The 22,217-nt window shown below is 43.3% G+C and overlaps 1 protein-coding gene across 3 annotated transcripts in view; it reads right to left on the bottom strand.

Annotated features, from left to right (window-relative positions):
* LOC115466700 (sodium channel protein type 5 subunit alpha-like) overlaps positions 1-22,217 on the bottom strand; it is an 858,490-nt gene that overhangs the window by 375,597 nt on the left and 460,676 nt on the right. The gene's annotated exons all lie outside the window — the stretch shown is intronic.

Here is a 22,217-nt window from a genome sequence, read left to right as displayed (position 1 = left end):
AAAACCCTCAGAGGTTTATTAAGGGATTAACTGGATAATAACATAGCAGCAAGAACTGATACAAAACATACTGGTTGATAGTCAAAGTGAGTTAAGATGGCCGCCAACCGTTTAACTTGCTTGTATGAGGTTATCCGGTGATTTTCAGTGGCATTTATTATTTACTTATTTTAAAAATGTATACACTGCCTAACTCCTAAGTGGTTTACAAAAGGACATACATAATAAACATTTTTATTTTCAAAAGCATTTGAGAAGGTGGGAGGTTTCACGGGTTTGTGAGGTAGAGGGGCAAGTTCATGGCTATGGAAACATTATTTGTTATTTGTTTTGTTTTTGATCTGAGGTGTGTGATTTATTTTATTACTGTGTATGCAACTTTGTAATCCACCAAGAACATAGGATTGTGCGGAACAGAAATGTGAAATTAATTAAATCACACAACCCACACATTCAAAATTATAAAACAACTGCTACTGCTTTCCCTTTTACAACATCAAAAACTAGTTGCTCCTATCTGAATTCATCAACAAACAGATGTGTTTTCAACAATTTTTTAAACTGAGCCACATTCTGGCATAAGCAAATTTGCCCAGGAAGAGTATTCCGCAATTGTACTCAAGCTACAGAAAAGGCAGAAGATCTAGTGTGTGCATATCGCACATGCACTGTAGAGTCTAATGAGAGACGCATAACATTCTCTGACCTAAAAGATCATTTTTGGTGACAAAACATGCACAATTTGAGTAAAATAAAATGGGGCCACCAGACATAACACCTCTTGTATCAAAGAAAGCACTTCATACTGTATTCTATAAAACACTGGTGTAATGTGTGCAGACCTGGAGACCCCAACTATAAGTCTCACCGCTGCCTTCTGGACCAACTGCAATGCTCTGCATCTTGCACTCGATAGTCCAAGATACTGTGCATTACAATAGTCCAATCTAGATAAAACCATGCTCTACAGCATGTGGCACTGAAAATGACTGGTTAGCACTGAAGTAGGAACTGGCTATGCCGGGGGCGTTCTGGGGGCATTTCAGAGGTGGAGTCCAGTTGGCTCCCAATATTCAGAGCTAACTGGCCATGTTTAGCACATAAATAGGACCATATAAATACTTGTCCTATCTTTATGCGGTAGCCCATGGCCAGTTAAGTCTGAATATTGACTTAACCGAGCATGCGCTAGCTGGCTTTTTAAAAACCTGGAAATTCAATGCTGAAGCCTGCACAGGGTCTGGCACTGAATTTCTGGGTTTAGCTCCAGCAGCGGACAAAAAAAACGCTGTCCATCACCAGCTGAATATCGCCCGGATAGTTTATAATACAATGTGAACATTAACAGTCAGCGGAATAATTAGATAACACCCATATCTCTATCAGGGGTGTAGCCACGGGCGGGCCTGGACAGGCCCAGGCCCAGCCACTTTCCCTCCAGGCCCGCCCACCCAACATCCCCTCGCATATCCTCCCCGCCGGCCAGTGGCGTAGCTAGGGGGAGCAGTCGCTCCCCCAAACGGATTTTTCAAATGCAGGCACATTTTTTTTTAATTTGTGCTTTCTCCCCTCCCATTCCTCCCACCCCACCGTTCCACGACCCGCCTCCCAGTCCCTTCCCAAGTCTACCACCAACCACTTTCTGTTCTCCCTCTCATCCTCCCACCCCCGGGCCCTGACTGTCAAGCTTACTTACTTTGCAGCAATAACAAGCTGATTGATTTGAGCCCGGCCGGCATCGGATCCTTCCCTCTGCTTATGTCACTCACGAGTCCCACCCTCGCGCAAACAGGAAATGTCTGAGTGAGAGGAGGAGGAGCGAGATGCGTTAGAGCAAGGGAAGGATGTGACACCAGCTGTGGCAGTGTGCTATCGTCACTGCTAAAAGGTTTGATGGTCCGTGGAGGGAGGAGTGACAAAAGGGGAGCTGGACACAGGTGGAGAGAGGGGGGGAAACAAAATGGTGCTGGACTCGGGGGAGAGAAAGAGGGGAAAAGGTGATGCTGTACTCGCGGGGCGGTTGGAGAAAGAGTGGAAACAGCAGTGCTGGACTCGGGGAGGGAGGAGGGAAACAAAGCGATGCTGGACTGGGGCGGTTTGGAGAGAGAGAAGGGAAATAGCGATGCTGGACTGGGGGGGGGGTTGGAGAGAGAGAGGGGAAACAGCGATGCTGGACTGGGGGGTTGGAGAGAGGGGAAACAGCAGTGCTGGACTGGGGGGGGGGTTGGAGAGAGGGGAAACAGCAGTGCTGGACTGGGGGGGGGGGTTGGAGAGAGGGGAAACAGCAGTGCTGGACTAGGGGGGGGGAGGGTTGGAGAGAGGGGAAACAGCAGTGCTGGACCGGGGGGTATGGAGAGAGAGAGAGAGGCTTCTGGGTGGGGGTGGGTGATTGGGAAAGGAAGAGGAGATGTTAGACTATGGGGGATTGGGGAGTGAAGGGCAGGACTGTTCCCAGACTATGAGGAGTAGGTAGAGGAGGGCTGATGCTGAGCTATGGGGGGATGGGGAAGGGAAAGACAGGACTGATGTCGAGCTACAAGGAAGGATGGGGAAAGGGGTAGGCAAGGGCAGGGCTGATGCTGGGGTATGAAGGGTAGGGAAGGGCAGGGCTGCAGAGATGCCAAGTTATCCAGTTCCAGGCTGGAGATTTTGGGGCAATCCTGGTTTTGAACTTATATCCCAAAACAGTGTGGGATTTGTAGTGCCCATTAAGTGCTTCGAGTCCCATAATGCAACAGCATGGAGTGGGCAGAAATCCAGCCTGGAACTGGGTAACTTGGCATCTCTGGGGCTGATGCTGGGCTACAGGACAATTCCTAATTTTTGATCCTTTATTTTGTAATTGGTGAGAGTTGTTCTGTGTTCTGGCATGTGCTTTGTGTGGGGACCTATATCAATCTGACTTATCTGGCTTTTACAATGGGACATATATTGCTGTTGTGTATATTCACTGCTGCCTTTTTTGTGTTCAGAATTGGTGGTGTTAAGGTTTGCTACATAGGCTCTAAAAAGCTTCATAAGATTTAATATTACTTCACAAATAATCTGGCAGGGAAGAGATTTTGACAATGTTACTATTACTGAGGTCCTACCAGAATTTGAATACACTTTTTTTTCAATGGAAAACTGTAAGAGGAAACATCTTAGCTGTGGACTATGACAGATCTGCCAAATATTTTTAGGCCGGTGTCCAGTTTGCCATTTTTGTCTAAAGTTTTAGAAAAGGTGGTTTTAACACAGTTTAATCAGGCATTTACATCTGTTATAAGGCAAAGTTTGACAGATAAGTTCCATTGCTATAATTGTTTTGCAGGATACTGTGATGTGTGTTGAGATGAGATGTTTGCCATTATAGTAGACTTGTGTCTGGTCAGGTTTAACTGCTGTTTGTCTAGTAATTGCCAAGAATTGTGGGATAGTGCAGGATAGAAATTTTTAAAATAAATATTTAAATGGTGGTGTTCCATAAAGTATGTATGCGGTTTATGTTGACACAGGACAACTGTTGGGCAGATTATTTACTTAGAAATCCTTCATCAAATGCATTCTAAGGCATTGTTTTGTAATACCCCCATGAAACACTACTCATACCTGTATACGTAGTGCCCACCCTTATTAGCTCTTGGCCCATCGAAAATGTCAGGTCTGGCTACGCCACTGAACTCTATTTTAACATTTTACAATCATTAAAAACCACGCCCAGCTCCCTACTGAAGATGCCTTTCCTTACTCCTTGTCCATGTATTATTGATAAGCTTGATATGCCGTAATCTACCATTTTTCTCATATTTCAAAAAAGAGGATGAATATTATAGAGAGCAAATTAGATAGCATTCCCTTTATACTTACTTCCAGGCAATGTGCAATTGTCACTATCATTAGAAAAATACAGAGCTATTTAGTTCAGATGTCTTTTCAGGACTTAGAAGTACTACTTCTGCTATAATCTCAGACTGCACGAGGTAGAATTTTGTTTAAAGAATGGGTCAATAATGAGCTGCCATGGTCAGTGTTTTATTTAAAAGCAGGATGTGATGGTTTAAAATATCCGGATATTCTGCACTGCTATTCGGATACATTTCACACTGCATTATCCAGATATTCAGTGGTTTTGGCACATATCCAGTCAGTTGCAATATTCAGATAAATTAGGACATCCTTCTGTGTTGTCATTGGGACAGTGAACTGAGCATTGCTGGTGTCCAGATAAGATGCAGGACTATCCTGGCTTCACCTACACTCCGTCCCCAGAACTACCCACACAGAGGATAATTCTCTCAATGCGCCTATTTTGAGCCTATTCTGTAACAAGCCAAAAATGTGCCAATATGTTAAGCGCAAGTTCTTATTCCAGCCGTAGAGCTGGTATAAATGCTCACGCCTACATTGTTAAAGAATATGCATATATTAAAGCATTTTACAATGTATGCAGGTACTATACTATAGTATATTGATACTTCTATACCGCCTTTAACAATGTCTTCAAAGCATTAAGAGAAATGCCATAATTTGACATTAAAAAAAACATTTTTATAGTAACGAATAACAAGAACATTTTTTTATCCACAGTTAATTAGATCAAATGAAATTTTGCAACCTTCGAAAGCTAATCAAGAAATGTATTAAGTTATGTCCAATAAAAAAGGTATCATCTTATTTTCTTTTCCATGTTTTATTTTGTTTAATTTCTATTGATAACCATTTGGAGAGAGAAATGTTTCCTTTCTTTGGAGGGGATATTCTTCTTGTTCCAGTCTCAAAGAATCCTAAAGCCAGTCTTTTTGAGGTCAGTAATTATCAACCTGTAGCATCTATCGCTTTACTTGTCAAAATAATGGAAGGACGTGTTTCTGAACAATATTATTTGACTCACCATGAGCTTCTCTATGCTACTCAGTCAGGTAAAAGAACACTTTGTAAGGGGTCAGTGTGCTATCATTCTACAATTTGACCTCTCTAGTGCCTGTGATCTGGTGGATTGGCAGATATTAACTAATATGTGTTTTCAACATGGAATTCAAAACAAGGCTCTAGCTTGGTTACAGGGTTTTCGAATGAGTCATGTTACATGGTCAGGAAAGACAAATGGAGAACATTAAGGTGTCCTTTTACTAAGGTGCGCTGAAAAATGGCTTACCCCTAGGGTGCCCCACTACTGTCCTGGGATGTCTGTGTGGCCAATCTACTAAGAATGCTGGCTTCTACTATATCCCAATGGCTTGATTTTGTGTGTTTTTCACTTGGACTTTTTTTTTTTTTTTTCAAAAATGGACCAAAATGATAAACACACAGAGTACAAAACATCTAGCAAATACCCATTTTAATATAGATGTTTTTCTGTTTTGAAAATGGCTATATTCCTCACTTGAATTTTGGCTTTTTTTTTAGCAAAACGTCCTAATTTGGACTTAGATGTCATATCAAAAATGCCCCTCGGTGTAACATAACATAAAGCATAGTTTCTGAGTAGCATATTTGCAGGAATTTTTGTGTTGCTTCACAGTATCTGGCAGTGGAGGGATTTTGTGTTGATGTTACTGAGGTGACACTAGAATTTGAATATGTATTTATTGCATGACAGGTGAGATATCTGGGACTGATGTATTCCATACAGCCTTTTGATATGGGATAGGCATATTTATACTAAAATTACAGCTAAACAATGCAGTTTAGGCGTGCTTTGTTCAGCTTTGAATTTTAGTGCTTGGTCTGTCACATACATGAATATTGTCCATCAGGTGTGCCACAACAGAAGAAAAATTGAGAGCCACTGCTCTATAACATTATCTTGGCACACAGATGCTGTTACAGAATAGGCACTCAGCAAGCAGCATCAGCGCACTTAACTGGAAGCACTTTGTTACAGAATTGCCCTCATAGAGTACATATACACATTTACATTTGGAGAAGGTGTAAATTTGTGCATGATGATTTGTATGGCATTGGGGCTGCTTCTGCTTGCCTATTATACAAAGGCTCACAGGCACCTGTTGTGTCATAAAATAGGCTCAAAATAGGCATCCATTATCAGCATTAACTTAGGCTTCCTATTTTGAAATTAGCCCCACATTGCAACAGTAATATCTACTATAATAATTTGCACCTCCAAGGTTCTGAAGCTGACTGCCAGGAAGTTGAAGCCCGGATCGTAATGTATGAAGCCTTCCGGTGACATCACCGTGTTGCCTGGGAAACCGCGACGCGTCTTCAGAACGTTGGAGGTGCAAACTATTATTGTAGATGAGAAAGGCTGCGGAAAAGGTAATTAGAAAGTGTGAGTTCCATGATCCCATACCTCCCTCCCTCCTTCCACTCCCGTCTGTCCCAGTTGCACGGCCCGCGACGGCCTCACTCCCATTCGAGGTCTATGCCCCCCTCCTCCAGTTTCCACGCCCCCCTCTCCACCCATTTCCGCCGCCCAGCGCCTCCCTCCCTCTGTCTCTGTGGCCTCTGAGTGGAAGGAGGATGTGTGCGGGTGCCTCAGCCCTTCCTAAGTGGCAGCTGCTGTTTAAAAAGTTTTACCTCCTGCTCGGCCTGCAACACTGAAGTGCAGGAAGTACAGACGCGGCTTCAGACAGGCTGTGGTTTCCCTTCTGTTTGAGCTGTTCCTCTGGTCCTGCCCTTCCGCAAACAGGAAACAAGGGTGGTGGGGGGGTCCTCAGATGAGAGAGGGTGGTTTGGGGGGGTTAGAAGGGAAGAGGGGGGAGGAGGGAGAGGGGGGACAAGGGGTTAGGGGGGAAGAGGAAAAGGGGGGAGGAGCCCTGGAACCTTGCTAGCGCCCATTTCCTTTCTGTTGGAAACGGGCCTCTTTTACTAGTTGTATATAATATTCTATGAGGTAAATATTTATTTATTTAATACATTTATATCCCACATTACCTCAAATAGGATTCAAGTTCAATGTGGCTGGCAATATAAGGCGTTCAGATTAAATAGAACAAAAAAAAAAAAAAAAATATATATATATATATATATATACTTTGTTCTATTTAATCTGAATGCCTTATATTTATATATACATACATACAAAATTACTAATAACAGCATAACACAAAATCCTGATCATATAACATGTAAACAGTATATATTGTTTGGTTGATTGGATCAATACCATGGAACTCTATTAATCTCATTATATTTAAGATTTGTTGTCAGAATTTCTTGTTTCGTTTTCCCTGTGATTCATCTCACTCTCTCACATAATGTGGGCTGTTAAATTGATAAGACTGCTCTGAACATGGCAGCAAGACTGATCTTTGGCAAATCTAAATTCGAACCCGCCAAGCCCCTTCGTGAAATACTGCACTGGCTTCCCATTAAGGAACGAGTTGCCTTCAAGGTTTGCACCTTAATTCACTGAATAATCTACGGAGAAGTTCCAGAATATATGCTTGAACTGATCGATTTACCACCTAGAAATAGATCCAGTCTCTCACGATCCTACTTGAATTTACACTACCCAGATTGTAATGGTCTTAAGTACAAATCTATGTATGCCTCCAACTTTACTTTTATAGGCACACAATTGTGGAATGCCTTACCCAAATCAGTAAAATCTACCCAGATCTATCTAAATTTCAGAAAATTATTGAAGTCCGTACTGTTTAAAAAAGCTTATTCTCCAGGTTCAACATAATTTTGTTTAACTTTTAGTATTAACAAGGTTTAAGGTCACTAATTAACTTTATTATCTTTTTACATATTGCTGTTTTAAAGGATATTTACTATCTTACTATCTACTGTATAATTGTACTTGTACTGTAGCCTTCCTACAGATTACTGTAAACCACATTGAGCCTGCAATTAGTGGGAAAATGTGGGATATAAATGCATTAAATAAATAAAGTTTCTGATTTATGTTTTCTTTCCTCTTCTATCTCCTTAAGGAGGGCAATGATTTTTGGTTTCTTTATTGTTTCTTGGCTATGAGAGAAATACAGATTATGTCAATGCAAAATAGTAATAATAATATTCTGTGAGGTAATTTATTTTGTTATATTTGAATCCCACATTTTCCCACCTTTTGCAGGCTCAATGTGGCTTACATATAACCGTTAATGGTGTTAGCAGATTACGGTTTGAACAAATACATAGTATGAATGAACACAAAGTGATAATGTGGTATATGTATGGTAGGAAACAGTTGGGGGGAGCTTAGAGAGGGAAAGGGGGAAGAAGAATCATGTAATGTCCGTTGCAGTCTTTGGTTATGTTGTGTCGGTATTTTTATGTTGGGTCAGTGGGGTATGCTCTTCTGAACAGGTCTGTCTTTAGTGCGTTCCGAAAATTTAGGTGGTCGAGCGTAGTTTTTACTGCTTTTGGCAATGAATTCCATAGTTGTGTGCTCAGGTAGGAAAACCTGGTTGCATAGGTGGATTTGTATTTGAGTCCTTTGCTGCTTGGGTAGTGGAGGTTTAGATATAATCGTGCAGATTTTGTAGAGTTTCTGGTTGGCAGGTCGATGAGGTCTGTCATGTAGCCCGGTGCCTCGCTGTAAATAATTCTGTTAACAGTCATGCAAATTTTGAAAGTGATGCGTTCTTTGATTGGTAGCCAGTGCAATTTTTCTCTGAGTGGTTTGATGCTGTCGAAACATGTTTTTCCAAATATAAGCCTGGCTGCTGTATTTTGGGCGGTCTGAAGTTTCTTTACGATTTGATCCTTGCATCCCGCATAGATTCCATTACAGTAATCTGCGTGGCTTAATAGTTATGAAATATTTCTCTCGGGAAGAATGGTTTTACGCGTTTGAGTTTCCACATTGAGAAAAACATTTTTTTTATGGTGGACTTCACTTGGGTCTCTAGTGATAGGTTACGGTCGATTGCTACTCCGAGAAGTTTCAGGCTGTCTGAGACAGGGAGGGTGTGTTCTGGGGTGTTAATGTTTGTGGGTTTGTATGTTTTGTATTGAGATGAAATAATGAGACAGTGTGTTTTTTCTGTGTTGAGTTTTAGTTGGAATGCATTTGCCCATGAGTTCATGATGTTTAAGCTTAGTTTGATTTCGTTGGTGATTTCCGCCAGATCATGTTTGTATGGAATATATAATGTAACGTCATCAGTGTAGATAAATAGGTTGAGGCCTTGGGTGGATAGGGTCTTGGCTAGTGGAGTCATCATTATTCAAACCTTCTGCTGTATCAAATACATAAAACTAACAAGAAAGTAAAAAACTGCTAATATTTTTAACACAATTTTGTATTTTGTCTAATGGCAAAGCCCAGGGGATTTCAACCTAATGTGTGCCAAATTGCAGATAATGAATCTATCCACATGACATCAGGAAGGACTTATCGATCTCAAAATGAAATTTAAGACCTGTCACATGAAACCATCGCATTGCCAAGCATTATTGTTTAAGCAGATACATGATGGGTATTTCTGGACACAGGCAGCTCATTTTTAAGATGGTACAAGATTCACATCAACAAAAATAAACAGTTGCACTGCTCATGTTCCATTTGTTAACTGGCTGGATGACAAACTGAAAAACAGAATACAGAGTTCCAGGCAGACCTTTCTAACGGCAGAATTTCATAATCCATTTATCATGGAATGGACAAATTCACACATGGAATAGGCAGGACAGTATCAACATCTTTCATTTCTGCACTAAGCTAACTACAAAGAATAGATGACTGGGCATTTTTAATTGCAGCATTTACAGGAGCTAGTCCTTCAATTTTAGGAGGGGGGACCCAGAAATGGGAATGAAGCAGGTATTGAATTCCCTTTCCCCCCACCTCCTGGTGTGTCAAAAATAATACCTTTCTTGCTGGGGATGTTGAAGCCCCACCAGCCAAGCCTCGTCCTCGTGCTGCTGTAGCACAGAAGATGTCGGCAGCATGTCTCAAGTCAATGATGTTGGGAATCCCTGAGCATGCTCAGTTCTTGCGTGAACTAAGCATGTATGAGGAATTCTGGTATCAGCAGCTGGAGACATGCCACCAACTTCTTCTTCACTGCAGCAGTGCAAGGAGGAGGGGAGCAGATTGGCAACAAATTTCTTTGGTTGGTGGGGCTTCAGCACCCCTATCAGCCATTTCATGGGAGCTGCATGCTTGGAGGGGGCCTGAGCCCAAAGTGGTAGAGGATCCCATGGCTACACCACTGTTTATGAGAGGATTCTATAAAACAGGTGCTAACATGTAGGTGCCACATGTGTGTGAAAATGGCCAGACTACTGACATATATACACAAGTATGTGTGAACATACATACATGAAGGCCAGTAATCCAGGTATACAGTATTCTGTAATTATGTGCGTAACTTTGATAGCGGGTGGTTCTCATATGGATGGAGTCTGAACAGAGCATGGGCAGGGATCACACACACGTAACTTATAGAATATTATAAGTTGAGTGTATATCTCTGGAACAGAGGTTTTCAACCCAGTCCTCAGGGCACACTGAGCCAGTCGGGGTTTTCAGGATATCCCCATGAAAACTCTTACTGGCTGGGTATGACCCGAGGACTGGGTTGAAAACCCCTGTTCCAGAGATATACACTCAACTTATAATATTCTATAAGTTACATGTGTGTGATCCTTCCCCTGCTCTGGAATGTAGGTTGGTGTTAATTGCTCACACCTAAACTGAAAATTCCTTGATCAGACTATACCATTCTGGTCATACCTACAGAACTTTCTTGATACAGCACTAAGCTGACTCACTGGGACTTATTTTCCCACCCACCCTCCCCACACCCCATCCACCCCAGGGTTTTCCACCCATTTATAGGCAAAACACTCATTAACTTTACTCCTCAGTCACACACAGGCAATCTTGTAGACTGTTAACCCCAACATAGTACACCTGTTCCTACCCATTTCAACCAATCAGGATGACTTTTATTCTCTGTAATAATTGTGGTGCTTTGGTTTCAAGGCTAATCATCTGGAGACTTAAGGCTTGTCCTATCGTCTTCAACTATCTAGTTTAAAACAGGAGCTCAGTAAAGTCAAGCAGGAATTGGATGCACTTAAAGCAGCTTCTAGGACTGCACAGAATCATACCAACTTCTCACCACTGCCTCAGAGAATAAAACCACCTAAGAATAGATGGTTCACAGTAGGCTCAGGCACCTTCGTTATGTGACACAGAAGCATCCGCTCTCACAAGTGTTGCCCCCTACAGAATTCTTTTGCTCCATTACAGCACTGTGATGTTCCTGAAAATAGAACTGAGGCAGAAGAAAAAGCAATGAAGTTAGAACAAAAAGATATGAAGGTACCCAAAGAGAAAAGACACCCTCAAATCACTAATGTTGAAACACATACCAGGAAATGTAGATGGAAAGTGATGACCACAAATGCTCGCTGTCTAAGCAATAAAGTTCATGACCTTCAAGCCCTGATGTTGGAGGCAGACTTAGACATTGTTGCAATCACGGAGACGTGGCTCAATGGTTCACATGAATGGGATGCAAACATACCAGGCTATAATCTATTTAGGAAGGATAGAGAAGGTCGTAAAGGTGGAAGAGTAGCTCTATATGTGAGAAATGATATTGCAGCAACTGCAATGACAGAGACCTGGGGAAAGTGGAAGTGGAGGAGTGGCCTAGTGGTTAGGGTGGTGGACTTTGGTCCTGGGGAACTGAGGAACTGAGTTTGATTCCCACTTCAGGCACAGGCAGCTCCTTGTGACTCTGGGCAAGTCACTTAACCCTCCATTGCCCCATGTAAGCCGCATTGAGCCTGCCATGAGTGGGAAAGCGCGGGGTACAAATGTAACAAAAAAAAAGGAAGAAGCGATATGGATCACCTTAAAAAGAGATGATAGAACCTTTGTCCACGTGGGTGTTGTCTACAGACCTCCGACACAATTGGAGGAATTAGATAAGCATCTGATAGCAGATATTTAAAAGTTGGGAAAAAAAGAGAGAGGTGCTGTTGCAGAGAGATTTCAATCTGCCGGATGTAGATTGGAAGGTTCCGTCAGCGGAATTGGAAAGAAGTAGAGAGATCGTGGATGCTTTCCAAAGTGCTCTGCTCAGACAAATGGTGACGGAATCCATGAGGGAGGGAGCGACGCTGGATCTGGTGCTCACAAATGGGGATAGTGTGTCAAATGTCCGAGTGGGTGCCCACCTGGGCAGCAGTGACCATTAAACGGTTTGGTTTGATATGAGAGCTGAAGTGGAGGGTGGCCACTCAAAACTCAAACTCCTGGATTTCAAGCAAGCTGACCTTAGTAAAATAGGAGAATACCTGAAAAAGGAGCAGATGGGCTGGGAGGACATACGAGAAGTGGAAGGACAATGGTCCAGGCTGAAAGAAGCTATAAATAGGGCCACAAACCTTTATGTAAGGAGAGTAAATAAAAGCAAGAGAAAAAGGAAACTGATATGGTTCTCCAAGCAAGTGGCTGAGAAAATAAAGGCTAAAGATTTGGTGTTCCTGAAATACAAAAAAACTCAAGAAGAGGAACATGGGGAGGAATACCGGATGAAACTGAAAGAAGCCAAGAGAGAAATACGTCTGGCAAAAGCGCAAGCGGAAGAACAAATGGCTAGAAAGGTAAGGAGGGGTGACAAAAATTTCTTCAGGTATATTAATGAAAGGAAAATGACTAAAAACGGAATTGTGAGACTAAAAGATATTGCGAACCGCTATATAGATGATGATAAAGAAAAAGCAAATTTGCTAAATAGATACTTTTGTTCTATTTTCACAGAAGAAAATCCTGGAGAAGGACCACGATGGACTGGCAAAAGTACATTTGAGGATGGAGTGGATATAGCACCGTTCACGGAAGAGAGTGTGTATTAACAACTTGAAAAGCTAAAGGTGGACAAAGCCATGGGACCAGACGGGATCCACCCCAGGATATTGAAGGAGCTCAGAGAGGTTCTGGCGGGTCCTCTTAAAGATTTGTTTAATAAATCCTTGGAAACGGGAGAGGTTCCGAGGGATTGGAGAATGGCGGATGTGGTCCCTCTTCACAAAAGTGGTGATAGGGAAGAAGCTGGAAACTACAGACCGGTAAGCCTCACTTCGGTTATTGGAAAAGTAATGGAAGCGATGCTGATGGAAAAGATAGTGAATTTCCTGGACGCCAATAAGTTGCAAGATCCGAGACAACATAGTTTTACCAAAGGTAAGTCGTGCCAAACGAAACTCATTGAATTCTTTGATTGGGTGACCGGAGAATTGAATCAGGGACGTGCTATAGATGTAATCTACTTAGATTTCAGCAAAGCTTTTGACACGGTTCCCCACAGGAGGCTCCTAAATAAACTGGCCAGGCAGAAGATAGGACCAAAAGTGGGAAACTAGATTAGGAACTGGTTGACGGACAGACGCCAGAGGGTGGTGGTTAATGGAATTCGCTCGGGTGAGGGAAAGGTGAGTAGTGGAGTGCCTCAGGGATCGGTGCTGCGGCCGATTCTGTTCAATATATTTGTGAGTGATGTTGCCGAAGGGTTAGAAGGTAAAGTTTGCCTGTTTGCAGATGATACTAAGATTTGTAACGGAGTGGACACCCAGGAGGGAGTGGAAAACATGAAAAAGGATCTGCAGAAGCTAGAAGAATGGTCTAAGGTTTGGCAATTAAAATTCAATGCGAAGAAATGCAAAGTGATGCACTTAGGGAATAGAAATCCACGGGAGACGTATGTGTTAGGCGGTGAGAGTCTGATAGGTACGGACGGGGAGAGGGGTCTTGGGGGGATAGTATCTGAGGATCTGAAGGCGATGAAACAGTGTGACAAGGCAGTGGCCGTAGCTAGAAGGTTGCTAGGCTGTATAGAGAGAGGTGTGACCAGCAGAAGAAAGGAGGTGTTGAGGCCCCACCTGGAGTATTGTGTTCAGTTTTGGAGGCCGTATCTTGCTAAGAATGTAAAAAGAATTGAGGCGGTGCAAAGAAAAGCTATGAGAATGGTATGGGATTTGCATTACAAGACTTATGAGGAGAGACTTGCTGACTTGAACATGTATACCCTGGAGGAAAAGAGAAACAGGGGTGATATGATACAGACGTTCAAATATTTGAAAGGTATTAATCCGCAAACGAACCTTTTCCGGAGATGGGAAGGCGGTAGAACTAGAGGTCATGAAATGAGATTGAAGGGGGGCAGACTCAAGAAAAATGTTAGGAAGTATTTTTTCACGGAGAGGGTGGTGGATGCTTGGAATGCCCTCCCGCGGGAGGTGGTGGAGATGAAAATGGTAACGGAGTTCAAACATGCATAGGATAAACACAGAGGAATCCTGTTCAGAAGGAACGGATCCTCAGAATCTTAGCCGAGACTGAGTGGCAGAGCCGATGGTGGGAGGCGGGGCTGGTGGTTGGGAGGCGGGGGTAGTGCTGGGCAGACTTCTACGGTCTGTGCCCTGAAAATGACAGATACAAATCAAGGAAAGGTATATAAAGAAAGTAGCACATACGAGTTTATCTTGTTGGGCAGACTGGATGGACCATGCACGTCTTTTTCTGCCGTCATCTACTATGTTACTATGTAAACGACATACAAGTGTAATTACCTTGTTTTGTTAGTATTCTATACAGTGATATAAACCAGATTTCCTTTATAGAATAAGCTTCACATAGGCACCTTCTAGGCACTTAAATATAGACACCCTCTTACAGAATTGTTCTCCACAGGTTCTATTTAGGGGGTCTTTTACTAAGGCGCACTCGTGTTTTTATCACGCGTTAAAAATAAGCACGCGCTAAATGCTAAAGACACCCATAGGAATACATTGACGTCTTTAGCATTTTTAGTGCACACTAAAAACGCCAGCGCACCTTATATTATTATTATTAGCATTTGTATAGCACTACCAGACGCACGCAGCGCTGAACACTTGATACAAAGAGACAGTCCCTGCTCAAAAGAGCTTACAATCTAAATAATACAGACAGACAAGACAGTTACTGGTGAGGGAAGTAATGGGAGCTAAAAAGCAGCAGTGAAAAGGTCCAACCCTTGGGCGCCTTAGTAAAAGATCCCCCTTAGTGAGCAAGAACTTTTCCTCTTGTGGCCTTTCTGGGAAGTTGGAGATAGGAGGATGCTCTAGAGAAACAATGACCAGCTAGGACAAACTGAGAACTATTTTTTATTTGTTTATTTATTTGTTACATTTGTATCCCACATTTTCCCACCTATTTTCAGGCTCAATGTGGTTTACATAGTACTGTAAAGGCATTCGCCAAGTCTGGTAGAGAAACAAATACAAGGTGATGTTGTGGTCGAATAGAGGTACATGTGTTTCAGGTACAATGGAGATCAAGGAGAGGAAAGGTTATAAAGTGTCCATTACGAGCTTTGGTTTTGCTGTGTTGCAAAGTGTAGGTGTTTATGTTGGGTCGGTGGGGTATGCCTTTTTGAATAGGTTGTTTTTTAGTGATTTCCTGAAGTTTAGGTGGTCGTAGGTTGTTTTCACAGCTTTTAGCAATGCGTTCCATAGTTGTGTGTTTATAAAGGAGAAGCTGGATGCATAGGTTGCTTTGTATTTAAGCCCTTTGCAGTTTGGGTAGTGGAGGTTTAGGTATGTTTGAGATGATCTGCTTATGTTTCTGATTGGTAGGTCTATGAGGTTTCTCATGTATCCTGGGACTTGGCCGTAGATAATTTTGTGGACCAGGGTGCAGATTTTGAAGGTAATATGTTTTTCTCGGAGGGGTTTGGCACTTTCAAATCGCGATTTACCAAATATCAGCCTGGCTGCTGTGTTCTGAGCGGTCTGGAGTTTCTTTGTGAGTTGTTCTTTGCATCCCGCATAGATTCTGTTGCAGTAGTCTGCGTGGCTTAGTACCATTGATTGTATTAGGTTGTGAAATATTTCCCTCGGGAAGAAAGGCTGTATGTGTTTAAGTTTCCACATTGAAACTACTTGGCGTTACAATCGACCGCAACCTCACACTCGAGAGCCAAGTGAACTCCACAACAAAGAAAAGGTTCCACTCAGACTGTCTGAGATAGGGAGGGTGTGGTCTGGGGTGATTAAGGTTGTGGGTTTGTACGTATTGTGTTAAAATGAGAGGATGAGGCAGTGTGTTTTTTCAGTGTTCGGTTTCAGTTGAAAAGAGTTTGCCCATGAGTCCATGGTGTTCAAAACGGGTTTGATTTCGTTGGTGATTTCTGTTAGATCATTTCTGAAGGGAATGTATATTGTGACATCGTCTGCGTAGATGAACGGGTTGAGGCCTTGCTTTGATAAGGACTTGGCCAGTGGGATCATCATTATGTTGAAAAGTATTGGTGATAGTGGTGATCCTTGAGGTACTCCACAGTCTGCTTTCCAAGGTGGTGATATGTTTAAGTTTGATTTCACTTGGTATGTTCTGGTGGTTAGAAAACCCTTGATCCAGCTAAGTATACTTCCACCAATCCCGAAGTAGTCTAAGAGTCTTAGTAGTATATTGTGGTTTACCATGTCGAATGCGCTCGACATATCGAATTGAAGAAGTATGCTTCGCCTGTAACTATTTCCTGCTTGAATTTGGCCAGGAGAGTGACTAACACAGTTTTGGTACTATGGAGGGGGTGAAAACCAGATTGTGATTCATGTAGTAATGAGAACTTGTCCATGTAGTCAGTAATCTGTTTGGTCACCATGCTCTTCATCAGTTTGACTGCGAGTGGGATAGATGCAACTGGGCGATAATTGGCGAGTTCGGTTGTTGCTTTTTTTCTTGGTATCTTTTGGGATTGGGGTGAGTAGGATGTTGCCATATTCCTCAGGGAAAAGACCATGTTGGAGCATGTAGTTTAGGTGGGATGTGAGGTCTGTTATGAAGCAGTCAGGGGCGGATTTAAGTAGGTAGCTGGGGCAGGTATCCAGTTTGCAGTGGGTGCTGGAGAACCTTTTGATCGCCTTGGTGACTGTTTCGATGGTGAGGAGCGTTAAGTTTCACCAAGTTCGGTCAGCTGGGTATTCTCCGGGGTTTGGATCCAAACTACTATTGAAGTTTTCAGTATCAGTATTGTCCTGAGGCAGCATTTTGCGTAGGTTTGTAATTTTTTTCATTGAAGTATTTAGCGAGTTTGTCTGCAGATGGAATGACTGTATTGGTTGCAGTGACCGCTGTAGTGTCTAATAGTTTGTTCATGAGTTGGTATAGTTTCTTCGTGTCTTTGTAGTCAGGCCATATTTTAGTTTTATAGTATGTCCTTTTGGTTTATCTTATTGCGTATTCGTATTTTCTTTGTGTCTGTTTCCATGCCTATTTGCGGATGATACTAAGATTTGTAACACAGTGGACACCCCGGAGGGAGTGGAAAACATGAAAAAGGATCTGAAAAAGCTAGAAGAATGGTCTAAGGTTTGGCAATTAAAATTCAATGCGAAGAAATGAAAAGTGATGCACTTAGGGAGTAGAAAACCACGGGAGGCGTATGTGTTAGGCGGGGAGAGTCTGCTAGGTACGGACGGGGAAAGAGATCTTGGGGTGATAGTATCTGAGGATCTGAAGGCGACGAAACAGTGTGACAAGGCGGTGGCCGTAGCTAGAAGGTTGCTAGGCTGTATAGGGAGAGGCGTGACCAGCAGAAGAAAAGAGGTGTTGATGCCCCTGTACAAGTCGTTGGTGAGGCCCCACCTGGAGTATTGTGTTCAGTTTTGGAGGCCGTATCTTGCTAAGGATGTAAAAAGAATTGAAGCAGTGCAAAGAAAAGCTACGAGGATGGTATGGGATTTACGTTACAAGACGTATGAGGAGAGACTTGCTGACCTGGACATGTATACCCTGGAGGAAAGGAGAAACAGGGGTGATATGATACAGACGTTCAAATATTTGAAAGGTATTAATCCGCAAACGAACCTTTTCCGGAGATGGGAAGGCGGTAGAACGAGAGGGCATGAAATGAGATTGAAGGGGGGCAGACTTAAGAAAAATGCCAGGAAGTATTTTTTCACGGAGAGGGTGGTGGATGCTTGGAATGCCCTCCCGCGGGAGGTGGTGGAGAGGAAAACGGTAACGGAATTCAAACATGCGTGGGATAAATATAAAGGAATCCTGTTCAGAAGGAAGGGATCCTCAGGAGCTTAGCCTTGAATGGGTGGCAGAGACGGTTGGGAGGCGGGGCTAGTGCTGGGCAGACTTATACAGTCTGTGCCAGAGCCGGTGGTGGGAGGTGGGGCTGGTGGTTGGGAGGCGGGGATAGTACTGGGCGGACTTATACGGTCTGTGCCCTGAAAAAGACAGGTACAAATCAAGGTAAGGTATACACAAAAAACTAGCACATATGAATTTATCTTGTTGGGCAGACTGGATGGACCGTGCAGGTCTTTTTCTGCCGTCATCTACTATGTTACTATGTTACTATCCTGCTTATAATCGAACGAGAAAAACGCCCAAGTTCCGACCTAAATCGGGAGATGGACGTTTATCTCACAAAAACGAATAAAGCGGTATAATCGAAAGCCGATTTTTGGATGTTTTCAACTGCACTCCGTCGCGGATGCGGACAAAGTTGATGGGGGCGTGTCAGAGGTGTGGCGAAGGCGGAACTGGGGCGTGGTTATCTGCCGAACAAAGATGGGCGCATTTCACCGATAATGGGAAAAAAGTATGCGTTTTTAGCTAGAATTTAGGACACTTTTCCTGGACCCTGTTTTTTCACGAATAAGGCCCCAAAAAGTGCCCTAAATGACCAGATGACCACTGGAGGGAATCGGGGATGACCTCCCCTGACTCCCCCAGTGGTCACTAACCCCCTCCCACCACAAAAAAAATGATGTTTCACAACTTTTTATTTTCACCCTCAAATGTCATACCCAGCTCCCTGGCAGCAGTATGCCGGTCACTGGAGGAGTTGTTAGGGGGTGCAGTGGACTTCAGGCAGGTGGACCCAGGCCCATCCCCCCTACCTGTTACAATTGTGCTGCTTAATGCTTATTAGTCGTCCAACCCCCCCAAACCCACTGTACCCACATGTAGGTGCCCCCCTTCACCCCTTAGGGCTATAGTAATGGTGTAGACTTGTGGGCAGTGGGTTTTGAGGGGGATTTGGGGGGCTCAACACACAAGGGAAGGGTGCTATGCACCTTGGAGCTCTTTTACCTGTTTTTTTGGTTTTGTAAAAGTGCCCCCTAGGGTGCCCGGTTGATGTCCTGGCATGTGAGGGGGACCAGTGCACTACGAATCCTGGCCCCTCCCACGAATAAATGTCTTGGATTTATTCGTTTTTGAGCTGGGCGCTTTCATTTTCCATTATCGCTGAAAAACAAAAACGCCCAGCTCACACATTGTTGAATAAAACATGGGCATCTATTTTTTCCCAAAATACGGTTCGGTCCACCCCTTCACGGACCCGTTCTCGGAGATAAACGCCCATGGAGATAGGCGTTTTCGTTCAATTATGCCCCTCTATGTATGTTACATGCATTGAGTGTGTGTTCATCTTTTATTTTTTTCCATGCTCGTTCGAGTTTCCTGGATTGTGTTTTTAGTTTTTGCAGTTCATTGTTAAACCATGGTATAGAGTTATGCCTACGTGAGGTTCTTGTTTGTAAGGACGCTATTTCGTCTAGTATATTTCTGCATCTTTTAGCCCATTCTGTGAGATAGTGTGTGGAGTCTGTTTGTGCTGTCCATTCGTTATTGTATATCTGTAGCCAGAATGTTTCCGGGTCTATTTGGCCTCTGGTACTGTAGGTTGTGTGTCCTTGTGTGCAGAGTGAGCCCTTTTTCCGCCATTTTAGTGATAGGAAAATGATTTGGTAAAGCTTTAACATAGGCATTAAGTTCTTAACAGCCATGTTGATCGGTCCCTCTGGCAGGCTGTCCTAGATCATCCGCAGCACTTCCCTGAGTTCAGCGATTGTTAGCGGCTTTGGATGGAGCTTATGATAGGCCTCCAACATTGCTCCCCAGACAAAATTCTACATCACTGTGACATCATTAACAGTAAGCTGGTACCCCATTTTCATGCTCAAATAATGGTAGTTTTACAGTGCGAACATTTTTGAACACACGCAAAATTGCTGGGTGGTTACGTGAAAAAGTCTGTAACTTTGCCATGTTTAAAGGTAATCTCATTCCACTCAGCACATAAATGTCGATAGTATCAACAAACAGAGCTATAAAATTTCATTTGCCTTACCTTGTACATTAGATGAAATTACAAGAAATTCTATAGGGACAACATTCCCAGGCAGGTTCTTGCATGAGGAGAAGCAAGCTAACAATTGGGAGTTACGTTTTGTTCCAAGCAGAATAATACCTACTAGTTACAAGGACTCTTTTCTCAATTAAAATTAACATTACTAACATTTCATAATCACAGGGGAAGGATTTTGATATGTGTATCCTTGAGTCGGTTGATTTACTTGTGCTGCCTCAGAAGAAAAATTATCAAAACCTTGCTGTGCCTGTGAAAGAACAGATGCCATAAAGTACAGTCCTTAGTTTGACAGGCATATGACGTGTGTTTGTTTTCAGCATACCTACCAATAATCTGAAAGAACTTGCAAGGGACTACATGCCACACAATAATTTGAAATCCTTTCCTTCCTCCCTAAGGAAAGATCTTTAAATAAGTCGAGTGTCAGGTGTGCCAGGTAAGATAAAACCTTGAAACACACTAAGCTAGTGACAGTGCTCTGAAGAAAAAGGAATCTTTAAACAGAGAGCACATGAGTGGTCATATGTGAAAAACTTATGTGCATAATCATCTTCAGATAATTTCAACTGGTATGATAAAATCAGGGCTTTCTTTGAGGTGGGTATTCGGGGGTACTGAGTACCGGCACCTTTTCCAGTGTCTTCTAAAATTGACCCATGGGCCTCAAGTTTTAATGAAAGAGCTCAGGCTCAAGACACCAATTCTGCCTTGTCATAGATTCTGTGACTGGTTGCAGGGGGCCTGGCTATTGTGGAGTGGGTCCCTCAGTGATCATCCCACCCCTGAAGGGTGGCCTGGCATTTGAGTACCGGCACCTTTTTTGCTAGAAAAATTGCACTGGATAAAATATACCATTCTATAGGGCAGGGGTTCTCAATCCAGTCCTCGGGACACACCTAGTCAGTCAGGTTTTCAGGATACCCATAATGAATATGCACGAGATAGATTTGCATACAATGGAGTTAGTGCATGCAGATTTATCTTGTCCGTATTCATTGTGAATATCGTGAAAACCTGGCTGGGTGTGTCCCAAGGATGGGTTTGAGAACTCTTGCTCTAGGAGTAGGAAGACAAAAGGTCTATAACAGCAGTGGAGGAGTAACTTAGTGTTACAACAGCAGGCTGAAAACCAAAGAAACAAGGCTTCAAATCTCGCCAATGCTTCTTATAACCTTGGGCAACTCACTTTACCCTCCACTGTCTCAAGTACAAACTTAGGGGGAAATTCTATAACCGAGAACCCTGTTTAAGGTACCCAAATGCATTACAAGAATTGTTTATTTTGGAAGCCGTATCTTGCTAAGGATGTAAAAAGAATTGAAGTGGTGCAAAGAAAAGCTACGAGGATGGTATGGGATTTGCGCTACAAGACGTATGAGGAGAGACTTGCGGACCTGAACATGTATACCCTGGAGGAAAGGAGGAACAGGGGTGATATGATACAGACGTTCAAATATTTGAAAGGTATTAATCCGCAAACAAACCTTTTCCGGAGATGGGAAGGCGGTAGAACGAGAGGGCATGAAATGAGATTGAAGGGGGGCAGACTCAAGAAGAATGTCAGGAAGTATTTTTTCATGGAGAGGATGGTGGATGCTTGGAATGCCCTCCTGCGGGAGGTGGTGGAGATGAAAACGGTAACGGAATTCAAACATGCGTGGGATAAACATAAAGGAATCCTGTGCAGAAGAAAGGGATCCTCAGGAGCTTAGCCTAGAATGGGTGGCAGAGCTGGTGGTTGGGAGGCGGGGCTAGTGTGGGCAGACATATACGGTCTGTGCTGGGGCTGGTGGTTGGGAGGGGGGACTAGTGCTGGGCAGACTTATACGGTCTGTGCCGGGGCTGGGCGGCGAGGATAGTGCTGGGTAGACTTATACGGTCTGTGCCAGAGCTGGAGGTTGGGAGGCGGGGTTGGTGGTTGGGAGGCGGGGATAGTGCTGGGCAGACTTATACGGTCTGTGCCAGAGCCGGTGGTGGGTGGCAGGGATAGTGCTGGGCAGACTTATACGGTCTGTGCCAGAGCTGGTGGTTGGGAGGCGGGGATAGGGCTGGCCAGACTTATACGGTCTGTGCACTGAAGAGGACAGTACAAATAAAAAAAGTAGCACATATGAATTTATCTTCTTGGGCAGACTGGATGGA

The sequence above is a fragment of the Microcaecilia unicolor genome, chromosome 1 (assembly GCF_901765095.1).
Source record: "Microcaecilia unicolor chromosome 1, aMicUni1.1, whole genome shotgun sequence".
NCBI classification, from domain to species: Eukaryota; Metazoa; Chordata; class Amphibia; order Gymnophiona; family Siphonopidae; genus Microcaecilia; species Microcaecilia unicolor.
The sequence above is the reverse complement of the archived record's forward strand: the minus strand, read 5'-3'. Positions and strand labels throughout refer to the sequence as shown.